Consider the following 13,018-nt stretch of genomic DNA (forward strand, 5'->3'; position numbering starts at 1 on the left):
GAAAGACAAAGGATGCATCACCCGCTGGCCAGGCTTGTGTTTTAGGCAGGACCATGACATCCACCAATGCCGGGGAATGGAAAAGGAATGTGGGTGTCTGTGGGTTGTTACGTGTGATGATTTTTCCTCCTAAAAATGACTTTTTTTTTTTTTTTTTTTTTCAGAAAGAAACGTGATGTCTGGTAGGGTACTATTGCCCCAAGAACCATCACAAAGTTCTTTCACATCATTTGTAGTTAGTCTCCCCTCCCAGCTCCAGCCAAGACAAACGCTGACCTGCTTGTCTCTAGAAATTGGCCTTTTCTAAATTTTGTAGAGATAGATGTCACTGTACCATATGTAGCCTTTTTTGGGCTAGCTTCTTTTATGTAGCATAGTGTTTGCACAGTTCATTCATAGTTTACCATGCATCTGTGTGTTCCTTATTTTTTTTTTTTAAAGATTTTATTTAAAAGAGAGAGAAAGGTCTTCCATCTGCTGGTTCACTCCTCCAAATGGCTTCAATGGATGGAGCTGGGCCAATCCAAAGACAAGAGCCAGGAGCCTCGAGCCTCATCCAGGTCCCCCATGCAGATGCAGGGGCCCAAGCACTTAAGCCATCTGTTACTGCTTTCCCAGGCCACAGCAGTGAGCTGGATTGGAAGAGGAGCAGCCAGGACTAGAACCTGTGCCCCTATGGGATGCCAGGGCCACTGTCAGAGGCTTAGCCCATTACACCAGGGCACTGCCCCTACCACCACCATGTGTTCCTTTTAATTATTGAATAGGATTCCATTGTAGGGATATACTATACTGACTTAACCATTCACCATCTGATGGGCACTGGGACTGCTTCTAGTCTTGAGCTGTTATGGACAAAACCATGAAAAACATTCATACACATCATATATGGATGTGTTTTCATTTCTCGAGTAGATTCTAGGGAGTTGAACTCCTGAGTTGTATGGCAAGTATAATTTTTTAAGAAACTGCCAAACTCTTTTCCAAAGTGACTGCATTGTTTTATACTTTCATCAACAAAGCATGAGGATTTCAGTTTGTTTATCCTCACCAACGCTTGCTCTTTCCTGTTTTACCATAATCAGAGGCCAGCACTGTGGTGTAGTGGGTAAAGCTGCCACCTGCTGTGCCGGCATTCCCATATGGGCACCAGTTCAAGTCCCAGCTGTTCCACTTCCGATCCAGCTCTCCACTATGGCCTGGGAAAGCAGAAGATGGCCCAAGATCTTGCATGGGCACTTGCACCCTCGTGGGAAGACCCAGAAGAAGCTCCTGGCTCCTGGCTTCAGATTGGCACAGCTCTGGCCAATTGGAGGGTGAACCAGCGGATGGAAGACACCCCCCCCCCCCCCGCCTCTCCTCCTCTCTGTAACTCTGACTTTCAAATAAATAAATAAATCTTTTAAAAATTGGATTTTTTTAAAAAAAATAATCATTTCAGTGGATATATAGAAGTATATTGCTGTGGTTTGAATATGATTTCCCCTAATATCTGATCATCTTGAACACAATATAATGTGTTCATCATTCATGTGCTCATTATCCAGTCTTTTGTTTCTTTGGTGAAATATCTGTTCAAGCTTTTTGAACACTTTTTATTTTTCTCTTTATTATAAAGCTTGAAGAGTTCTTTAAACATTGATTTAAATCTATTTTCAAATATGCAATTTGGGAATGTTTTTCTCCACTTTATGGCTTCTATTTTTATTTTCTTGATGTATTTTGGAGTACAAAACTTTCTAGTTTTTATGAAATCCATTTAATATTTTGCTTTTGCTGTATCTATAAGTACTTTTCCCAATCCAAGTTTCCCGTTTCTTTTTTTTTTTTTCAAAGATTTTAATTATTTATTTGAGAGGTAGAGTTATAGACAATGAGAGGGAGAGACAGAGAGAAAGGTCTTCCTTCCATTGGTTCACTCCCCAGATGGCTGCAATGGCTGGAGCTGAGCTGATCCAATTTCCCAGGCCATAGCAGAGAGCTGGATAGGAAGGGGAGCAGCCAGGACTCGAACTGGTGCTCATGTGGGATGCCACCAGTGCAGGTGGAGGATTAACCTACTGTGCTATGACACCGCTCTCTCCCCTGTTTCTTACTGTAATGTTGAAGACTTTTTTCCTCTTATATTTAGGTCCATGATTTGCTTCTAGTTCATTTTTGTGTACAGCTTGAGGTAAGACTCTCCCTTTTTTTCTTGGCTTATAAATATTCAACTATCTCAGCACTATTTGTTAAAAAGATAGCACATTTTTCAAATACAATCTTACCACAAATTTAAGGATTTTAGACACACAATTTCCAATGATCAATATGCCTGACCTTGTGGCGATACCTTATCTTGATTCCTAGAACATTACTTTAAGTTTTGAAAGCAGTTTTGAAAGTTCTCCAACTTTTTTTTTTTTTTTTTTTTTTTTTTTTTGACAGGCAGAGTGGACAGTGAGAGAGAGAGAGAGACAGAGAGAAAGGTCTTCCTTTTGCCGTTGATTCACCCTCCAATGGCCGCCGCGGCTGGCGCGCTGCGGCCAGCGCACCGCGCTAATCCGATGGCAGGAGCCAGGAGCCAGGTGCTTTTCCTGGTCTCCCATGGGGTGCAGGGCCCAAGCACCTGGGCCATCCTCCACTGCACTCCCTGGCCACAGCAGAGAGCTGGCCTGGAAGAGGGGCAACCGGGAAAGAATCCGGCGCCCCGACCGGGACTAGAACCCGGTGTGCCGGCGCCGCTAGGCGGAGGATTAGCCTAGTGAGCCGCGGCGCCGGCTGAAAGTTCTCCAACTTTATATTCTTCTTTTTGAAAGTTGTTTGGTCTATTTTAACCCTTTGCATTTCCATAAACTCTAGAATCAATTTGCCCAACAAAAATGTTTACTAGGTTACTTATGGGGATTATTTTGAAGTTGCAAATTAATTTGGGGAGAATCTTGACCTTAATACTGAGTCTTTTAATCAATGAATATGAAATGTCTTTGCACTTATTCATAACTTTCAAATTTCTCATGGCAACACTTTATAATATTCAGCTGACAGGTTTCATAAATGTCCACATTCTTCATGCTACTTACTATGAATGAGATTATTTATGTATTATTTATTGCTCTATATCAAAACAATTGATTTTTGTGGTTGGATCCATATTCTACCAACTTGACTGGTTCATCTATAACTTGTAAAATTGTCTACATACAAAATTATGACATCTATGAATAAAAGACAGCCTACTTCCTTGAAAAATTTCTGGTTTTATTTCATTTTGCTTTACTTCACTAGTTTAAAAACTCTACTATAATGTTTGGCAGAAGTAACAAAAGTAGTGACCTTTAATTGTTCAGAAACTTATGCTAGAAGCATTTAGTATGTTCAATATATAAGCATCTTATCTGTGAATTTTCATAGATACCATTTATTAGCATAAAGAAGCTTCTGAGTATGTGTAGTCTTATTATGTACAAATGTTGTGGTTTTTTAATGCTTTTTCTTCATCTATGGAGTTAATTATGTACTTTCATTAATATGGCATATTGTTTTAAATGATTTTTGAATGATAAATCTATCCTGTCACCCTGAGATAAACTCTAATTGGCGATGGTACATAATTCTTTTTCTCTGTTGCAGGATCCAGTTTTCTATTATTCTCTTAAAATACTTGTGTTTTTGACTGTGAGAAATATTAACCTTTATTTCTTTTTTCATGTAATAACTCTTTGTGTCAGGGTTATCACTAGCTGGAATGAGCTAGAAAGTACTCCCTTCTCTCTAGTTTTCTGAGGGAACATGAAAGGGATCTGTAGTACTTTTTAAATTATTTGATAGAATTCACCAGTGAAATAACTTGTGAATAAGGTTTTCTTTGTAGGAAAATAATTGTTACTTCAGTTCCTTTACTTTTTATAGGTTTATTCATATTTTCTCATTCTTCCACATTGAGCTTCCATAAGTTGTTTACTTTGAGGAACTTGTCAATTTTTTCAAAGTTGCCTAATTTATTGGCATAAGTTGTTCACAATATTTCTTTGTATTCCATTCTGATTCTCTTTTAGTATTAGTAGTGATATTCCCTCTCTCTTTCCTGATTTTACAAATTTGTGTTTCATTTTGCTTGGTCAGTTTAATAAAATTTTGTCAACTTTGTAGATATTTTCAAAGAACCCATTCTGGTTTCACTAATATTTCTCCTGCTTTTTGTTTCTCATTCATTTCTGCTCTAGTTTTTACTATTTCCTTTCTTGTGCTTGCTTTTTAGATTACATTGCTCTTTTTACCTAGAATCTTAAAGAGGAGCTTAAGTTACCAGTTTAACTTTGATTCTTTTTCTTGTTGAAAACTAATTCATGCAATAGCTACATCTCATAAATTTGATTTTTTTTTAGTTTGATATATTTTCTGATTTCCTAATGATTTCTTCTTTGACCCATGATTACTTAGAAATGCTTTGCTAATTTCTAAGTATTTGGAGATTTCCTGGATTTCTTTCAGTTTTGGGTTTCTATCTTACTCTGTAGTTGGAAGACATTGTATGATTTAGGTCATTTTAAATAGAGTGGGACTATTTCATGGTTTAGCATGTAGTATATCCTTGAAATATGTCACATATGCACTTGTAAAGAATTTATACTCTGCAGTCCTTGAGTGGACATCTCCATATATCAGTAAAACTGATTTTCAGTGGTACTCAAGTCTTCTATATAATTGCTAATTTTCTATCTATGTGATCTGTCAATTATCAAGTGGGCCATTGAGTTCTCCAAAAACATTGGATTTTATACTGCTCTTTTCAAGTCTATAAGTACTTAATTCAAATTATAAGACTGTCACTAGGTATGTAAACCTTTATAATTTTTAATACCTTCCTGAGATGCTGAATTTTTATCACTGGGATCTCTAATAACACTTCTGGTCTCAAAATGCAGTGGAGGATGGCCCAAGTGCTTGGGCCCTGCACCCCATGGGAGACCAGGATAAGCACCTGGCTCCTGCCTTCAGATCAGTGCGGTGCGCCGGCTGCGGCAGCCATTGGAGGGTGAACCAACGGCAAAGAAACACCTTTCTCTCTGTCTCTCTCTCTCACTGTCCACTCTGCCTGTCAAAAAAAAAAAAAAAATCTATTATATCTGCTATTAACAACTCACCCATATCTCTTGTAGTTACTATTTTCAGGATACCTTTTTTATTTTATTTTCAATCGATGCCTTTGAATTCCAGGTGTATCTCTTCTTCCCTTTGGCAATCTTTCTTTCCCATCTGGCAGTCTGTGACTTAGGAGTGTAGTAGTTAGAGCATTTATGTTAATGTGACATGGCTGTGTTTGTCCATTATTTTACCTTTTTCTCTACATGCTCCCTGTCATTATTCTTCATTCTTCATAACTGTTTTCTTTGGTGTTAAATATTTTTCATCTACCATTTCAATTGTGATAATTTGGTTTTTTATAAACTATATTGGTGTTCTTTCAGTGGGTGCTCTGGGGATTAAAATATGTCTTTTCTCACAATCTACTTCAGGTTCTTTTTTTTTTTTTTTTTTTTTTTTGACAGGCAGTGTGGACAGTGAGAGAGAGAGACAGAGAGAAAGGTCTTCCTTTTTGCCATTGGTTCACCCTCTAATGGCCGCCAGGGCTGGCGCGCTGCAGCCAGCGCACCGCGCTGATCCGAAGGCAGGAGCCAGGTACTTATCCTGGTCTCCCATGGGGTGCAGGGCCCAAGAACTTGGACCATCCTCCACTGTACTCCCTGGCCACAGCAGAGAGCTGGCCTGGAAGAGGGGCAACCGGGACAGAATCCGGCGCCCCGACCGGGACTAGAACCCGGTGTGCCAGCGCCGCAAGGCGGAGGATTAGCCTATTGAGCCGCGGCGCCGGCCTCATGTTATCTTAATTCTAGTAAAAGGTAAAAATTCTCTGCAAAGGAGCTCCAGTTCCTCCCTCCTTTGTGCTATTGTTGTTATTGATATTACACTGATGTCAATTATAATAAAGTGTAGTATCTTTAAAGACATTAAAATGAAGAAGCCATCACCTGCAGGATGCTTAAGTTCTAATTCCATGAGGCGCTGCGGGCCCCTCAGCATAGCTGGTACAGGGACTTCAGACAGATCCGGGATATTATGTAGGCTCTGCATGTCAGGCCCTTGGGGAAGGAGCTGCCAGCCACGCAGTGTCTGTCAGGCATTGAAGAAGGGGAGCATTTAGATTGCTCCTTTGATATGGAAGCTGAGTCACACCACTGGAATCAGCTATCTGTGTACTGGAGATGATTAAAATGGAATTTACATTGACAGAAGCAGTGATGGAATCCAGTAGAAAACTGGTCAAGGAGGCTGCTGTCATTATTTGTATCAAATACAAAGAATTTGAAAAGGCTTCAAAAATCATGAAAAAACATATGTCTAAGGACCCCACAGCTCAGAAGGTGAGCAATGACCTCCCGAACATTACTTGAGAAAAGAATGTGGCCCACCCTGTTATCCAGAACCTTTCCTTCTGTCTTTCAGCAGAAGATGCTGCACTTCCTGGAGAGCCACTGGATGACACAGAGCCCTACCTCTTCACGGTGGCCCAAAAGGCTTTGAAAGCTGAGTCTGCTGCTCAAGTACAGTGAAGGAAGACAAGCAGCCAGCACCAGAGCCGTCGGAAAGCTTCCCAGAGAACCAGCAAGGCAGCTACAGAGTACTCCAACCACCCCGGAATCACAGCTCTGGAGTCAGCGTTCAAGGCTCTGGCCAGTACATGGGATCCTGATGCAGCCTTCTCAAAACTGGACCAGAAACATTTGGTACTTCCTAATCAAGTGACCCCACCATCACCAGCCCTCAAAAACAAGAGACCAAGAAAAGATGAGAATGAAAGTTCAGTCCCTGCTGAGGATGAGGGTGGCTCACAACTGCAGCCCAAGTGCAAGCGCTTGGCGATAAGCAGATTGGTTTGGGAAGAGGCCAGCCAGAGAACTGGCCCAGCACAGGCCTCACCTCCTCCCAAGAGGCTGTTCCCATATCACCACCCAAGCCCAGGGCTCTCAACCAACCCCACCCCAGGGAGAAGAATTCCAAGTATGAAGAACTTATTTGCAGCAGTTTTCAGGCTTGTTGGTGATGCTGGTTGGGCCTAATATTACTTCTGTGAATGAATTAACAGCTAAGTTACCACCCAGCTTGCTCAGACTGCTAGAGAGGAGTCTAGCAGGAGTCCCTTTGTTAGGCAGGAAGTCAGATATGAGCTTATGTGTGACTAAGGCCTAAGGAGACAACTAGGTCCAGCATATGCATCTCAAAGTCATCCTAATAACCTTCCAGGTGCAGCCCAGTGTCTGTACTTCAAAAGCCCTACCCCTTCTGCCTGATAACCATCCTTCCTCTAAGGCGGGGCAACACAAGCCAGGCTTCCCCCTGCCTGATAACTTCAGGGGGAAAACTCAGAAAGGAATTTTTTGTATTTACATCCAAAAAGGAGAAGAAGCAGGAAGGCAAGACCCATTGCCTTAAAAACCCTGGCCTCACCTTAACCTGGACTGGACTGCGCTCAGCCCTCTGCCTCTCTACTGAGCTGCCCACCTGGCCTGGCCTGGTGTATTCTCTCCACTCAACCATGTAACCTCGCTCTCCCCCAGACTAAGAGACTGGGCACGCTCTCTCAGGTTCTGTCTGGAGAGGTGCCCATCTGTTCTTACGGATGTCCCTGCCCTAATAAATCTTGCTATTTGCTTTCCACTTACTCTCTGTCTCACGCCTGAATTCTTTCTTGCACAAAGACAAAGACCCTGCCATTCTCCAGTAATAGATCCAAAGCCAGGAGCCAGGAGCTTCTTCCAGGTCTCCCTCATGGGTGCAGGGCCCAAGGATTTGGGCCACCGTATACTGCTTTTCCAGGCCATAGCAGAGAGCTGGATCAGAAGTGGAGCAGCTGGGACTTGAACCGGCACCCATATGGGATGCCAGCACTGCAGGTAGTGACTTTACCCACTATACCACAGCACAGGCCCCAAGACATTTCTTCTTATAGACAAACAATATACAAAACATTAGACAAGCACAGAAACCATGGAAACAGGTATTAGAATGACAAAAACCAATTTTCGTAAGGAACAATACAATCTGCTCATTAAACAAAAGCATTATAGGACCTAATAATTAGAGAGCCAAAATAAACCAACACAGATAACCTTTGATAAAATTAAAGACTGATTGTACATTAACTTAGTACCTTGCCAAGGGCATGCTGACACTCAACAGGTAGACACACAGGAAGTTTCAGGTGTACACATTTCACATTGAATCGAGATTTCCAATATGGGACAATGAAACCTTCAACTGGTTACAGCTGAATCTGGGGGAGCCTCACTCACGTCAAGGCATTATGATCAAAGACCCCATGGAAAACAACTATAGTTTAACAGGTATGATTTTTTGGTTCATTAAAATTAGGGAGACCAGGGGGCTGGCGCTGTGGCATAGCGGGTAAAGCCACTGCCTGCAGTGCCAGCATGCCATATGAGCGCTGGTTTGGGGCTCAGCTGCTCCACTTCCAATCTAGCTCTCTGCTACGGCCTGGGAAAGCAGAAGATGGCCTAAGTTCTTAGGCCCCTGCACCCATATGGGAGACCTCGAGGAAGCTCCTGGTTTCAGATCAGCACAGCTCCAGCCAATACGGCCATCTGGGGAATGAATCAGTGGTTGGAATACTTCTCTCTTGCTCTCTCTGCCTCTGCCTCTCTGTAATTCTGCCTTTCAAATAAACAAATCTTTAAAAATAAATAAATAAAATTAGGGAGATTACACATCAGCCAGAACTATGAGGCATCAGAGTCAGCAGAAACAAGGAAAAACTTACAGGTTGGGCTTGTAAGAGGCAATTTGAGGGGATTCCAGGAAGCAGGAATTTGTCCTGTACTGAATAGTTGGGGGGGGGGGGGATTCATTAGATATCTTGATCTTATCCAAAAGCCGATAGGAGCATACAGTCAAAGCCCTGCTTGGAGAGCACATAGGCACTATTCATATTTCGACCAAGAAAGGAAAATATTTGAGTTTTGTGGTCTGAACAATTTTCATGATTTTGTCTCCATTAAGATTAACAGTGATCCAGCTTTTATTTTCCCTAACCTTTCATGGTCACAGAGTGGCACTGTCTGGCCCCCATGCGCTGCTTCTGCTCAACAGGACACCACCATCGCCTAGCTGTGCCTGTGCACTCATGGCGACATCCCGGTAACATCAGCCAGCTTAGTCTTGCTTTAAAACGGCTGGGAGGAGTTTCTTGGAGGTAACGGGGGAAGGGGTTATTTCAGTTTACAGTGTGGAGGTTCACACTTCAGGATCATGCAGTCCCTTTAGTCTGGTGTCCAGTGGAGGCTGGCCACGGTGGAGCAGGTATGGAGGAAGTCCCATAGTGAGCCAGGCTGCAGAGAGGAGAGACGTAAGAACTCCAATAAACAAACCTCTCACAAAAGCTGTCTTCCCGGGGCAATCCCACATGACCTAAGACCTCCCAGTGGCCTCATGGCCTAGCCTTCATAATTACCATAATCCACTAACCATTATCACCAATCTGTAAACATTAACATAAGACATTGGGGAGTTTAAACATGTGCACGAGTTTGGGGACCCATGTTCTGTTCAGTGCATAACACAGCAACTGCTTAACTAGCAGCCATGTTCCTGTCACCTTTCATCACATTAAAACCCAAGAGTGGCTCCTAAGACTCCCTGGTGTGTTGAAGGAGTTCCCACAGCTGAGGAGAGGGTCTAAATGGGCTGCAAGCATGTGGGCTTTCTCCGGTGGGGAAGATACCACTGAAGGGAAAACCTGATGTCAGGCGCACCAATGTGGAAAACATCTCTCGCTAGGAGACGCAGATTGCCCGGGGCCACTGATACGGCCACAGTGTGCCCAGCACTAAGCCCACTGATTCAGTGAGCACGTTTGCTGGGGTAGGCCCTTTAAGGCATAAGCCCAAAGCTTCCATTTCCAGAAGAGGAAGCCTCACAAGTTGAAAGAGCCTAGATTGAGTAACCTTTTTCAGTTTCAATGTGGGGGCCAAAGAGCCCCCTGGACTTGGATGTCTTCTTTGTGAAAGCATTTGGTGGCTATTTCCGCAGCCCATTAAAGCTGCACGACCTCACAGCTGAAGCGCTAAGGCCCCCTCTCAGGCAGCCACTTCAATTCTCTCTGCACGAAGAGATTGTCTGCAGCACAGGTTACAGTGAAAATCACCTGGGTGCCCTTGTTAAGAGCACTAATGTAGAATCTGAATCCTATTTATTTTTCAACTTTTCTTTATTTTGTTTTCCTTTTTTTTTATTCTTGTATGTTTAATTTTTGAAGCACAAGGCAAGAATCTTAAAAAAAATTATAACCCCATGGTCTCTTAAAATTATTTCACTAAGATGTTATTTATCCTCTCAATCTGTTTTGAGAAACTTTATAGCTTTTCTTTATACACAGTAAGTATGTCAAGATTAATTAAGGCAATAGTTAATGTGTGTCCAGAACTCTTGCTCCCCTGTAAGACATAGCTTGGGCATGTTCAAGCACTTGCTGTTTCCTCCTGAGTTATGCCCCCTATCTCCCCTGGTGGGCATCAGGTTTTTTTTGACAGGCAGAGTGGACAGTGAGAGAGAGAGAGAGAGACAGAAAGGTCTTCCTTTGCCGTTGGTTCACCCTCCAATGGCCACGCTGATCCGAAGCCAGGAGCCAGGTACTTCTCCTGGTCTCCCATGGGGTGCAGGGCCCAAGCACTTGGGCCACCCTCCACTGCACTCCCGGGCCACAGCAGAGAGCTGGCCTGGAAGAGGCGCAACCGGGACAGAATCCGGCGCCCCGACCGGGACTAGAACCCGGTGTGCCGGCGCCGCAAGGCGGAGGATTAGCCTAGTGAGCCGCGGCGCCAGCCTGGCATCAGTTTCTGACCTGCAGGTTTCAGGACATGGACCTCTGTCAGTTAAGGAGTGGCCAGAAAGACAGCTTCCCTGAAGGCTGTTTATACACCATTCCGGGAGCGCGGGCCACGGTAAAGTATGCAATAACGCAGCTCTCCACGCCTTTCTCCCAGGAGCCCCCGCAGACTCTCTGCAAGCATTTGCCAACAGCAGTGTCTCTGTGGTCCCTCACATGCTGGTCCGGGGACACCCATGTCTCCCCCAGCGTCACCTTCTAAATAATCCTATTGTGAAGCTTTATCATGAGCTCCGATACCGTACAGAGAAAAAGTCAAGTGGCCTTGCCTATCACAGTCATCCCGACTCCCAGGTGGGCAGGACACACAGAATTGGCAGGGAAGCCAACGACTCTGGATGGAGAGGCTGGCGCCAGGAGAAATTCCTGGAAATCAGGGTGGAGGAACACTCAGCCGAGACTGGAGAAGCTGGAGGAAGTGGGGCATGGGTTGGGGTAGACTCTAGACCATGTCTGCGTCTGAGTCTCAGGAGAAGATGCAGGCAGACGGCGTCCTGTAGGGAGGATCGTGCGGAGCGGGAGCCCAGAGCCAGCCCTTCCTACTCAGGGGCGCTCTGCCAGGCAGAGGCCCTAGCAAGGCCTTCCATCAGCCACCTTTGCCTGCCTGGCCAATCGCCGAGTTCACTAAGGGTCACGGTCCCCACCCCCACCCCCACCCCCACCCCCACCCCATCCGCGCCGAGATTCCATCGCGAGAACTCCCCGCAGGCTGACGCTGCACCAGGGAGACCCACCGCAGCAACTGTCCTAGTCTCCCCCCAGCTCCTGCTTCCCTCTTACCCGTCCCACCTGCCGTCCCAGGTGTTGAGGAGGCAATAACGGGCTCCTTTCCCGTACGCAGAAGGAGCTGGGTTCCAGGTGCCGAGAAGAGCCCCCCAAAAGCACTGAGTGGAGAGAAGTCGAGACTTGACTCCTCACCTAGCGTTTGACCTCCTCCCTTGTAAAGAACCTGCTAAGTCCCACGCACCCCGTGTTTCCATGGTACCAGCAAACAAGACTCAGCTGCCTGATGATTCTGCCCCAGCTTATCTTGTTGGCTTCCCTAGAGTTGAAAACCTAGGAGGAACAGGGCAAGGAGACAGGAGCCCCAAGTTAGCATCCAAGCCTTGGGGAGGAAAAGATGGGGACTTGGATAGGGGAGAGAAGAGTCTAGGAGGTCTAGGTTAAGAATCTGGGGCCAGGGCAACAGCAAGAACAAGGATCTCTAGGAACTAAGGGTCTAATGAATTTAGATGGGAGAACAGGGACAAAAGTCAGAAGGGAACCAGCTGGAAAGGAAAGCCCAGATAGTCCTGATTCATCCAGGGGTAGGGGTAGGGGCAGCAGGAAGGCCAGACAAGGAAAGACATGGGAAGAACAGGGTAGCTATGTCCATAGAACAAGCTCTTTTGGGTGGGTTGTGCTAGAATGGAGCAGACCAGAGGCCAGCATTATGGCACAAGCCATTGCCTGCATCCCATATCTGCCCCTACATCAGTTTGAGTCCCAGCTGCTCTGCTTTTAAATCAGCGCCCTGCTAATGTGCCTGAAAAATAGAGGATGGCCCAAGTACTTGTGCCCCTGCCACCACATGGGAGACCCAGATGGAGTTCCAGGCACCTGGTTTCAGCCTGGCCCAGTCCTGGCTATTGTGGCCATTTGGGGAGTAAACCAGTAGATACAAGATCTGCTTCTCTCGCTCGCTCGCTCACTCTCTCTTCTCCTCCTCTCTCTGTAACTCTATCTTTCAAATTAGTAAAATAATTCTTTAAAGAAGAAGAAGAAGAATGGAGCACACCATGGAAAGCAGGGGGCTCCCAGCCCTATGTGACCAGAAGCCAAAGTCCACCTCCAACCCCTTCAGTCTGCCACACCCACCCCATCAGGACACCACCTGTGTGGTTCAAACATCCATGATCAGGAAAGAGGTTATAAGATTTTCCCTTTTATAAATGTGCCATACTGATATTGATTGAACAGGTAAATTTCTTTTAGACATTCTTTCAGCAGACAATTCCTTCTCCTGTCCTTTCAAAGATATGGGGGGGGGGGGACAAACTCAAACTCAGTTCCTCCTGTTGCACACCCACAAACAGA

At 44.9% G+C, this 13,018-nt stretch overlaps 1 long non-coding RNA gene and 1 pseudogene across 1 annotated transcript in view; one reads left to right on the forward strand and one right to left on the reverse strand.

The window, feature by feature from the left end:
• Nucleotides 1-12,732, reverse strand: part of LOC127490997 (uncharacterized) — a 38,994-nt gene extending 26,262 nt beyond the window's left edge. The window contains exons 1-2 of the long non-coding RNA XR_007919419.2: nt 11,723-12,732; nt 9,281-9,386 (exon numbers count right to left, since the gene is read on the reverse strand). This is a non-coding gene — a long non-coding RNA (uncharacterized lncRNA). The remainder of the gene's footprint in view (nt 1-9,280; nt 9,387-11,722) is intronic.
• On the forward strand, nt 6,019-7,218 carry LOC100349652 (telomeric repeat-binding factor 2-like; annotated as a pseudogene).
• Nucleotides 12,733-13,018: the final 286 nt, after the last annotated feature.

This window comes from Oryctolagus cuniculus, chromosome 11 (assembly GCF_964237555.1).
Source record: "Oryctolagus cuniculus chromosome 11, mOryCun1.1, whole genome shotgun sequence".
Lineage (NCBI taxonomy): Eukaryota > Metazoa > Chordata > Mammalia > Lagomorpha > Leporidae > Oryctolagus > Oryctolagus cuniculus.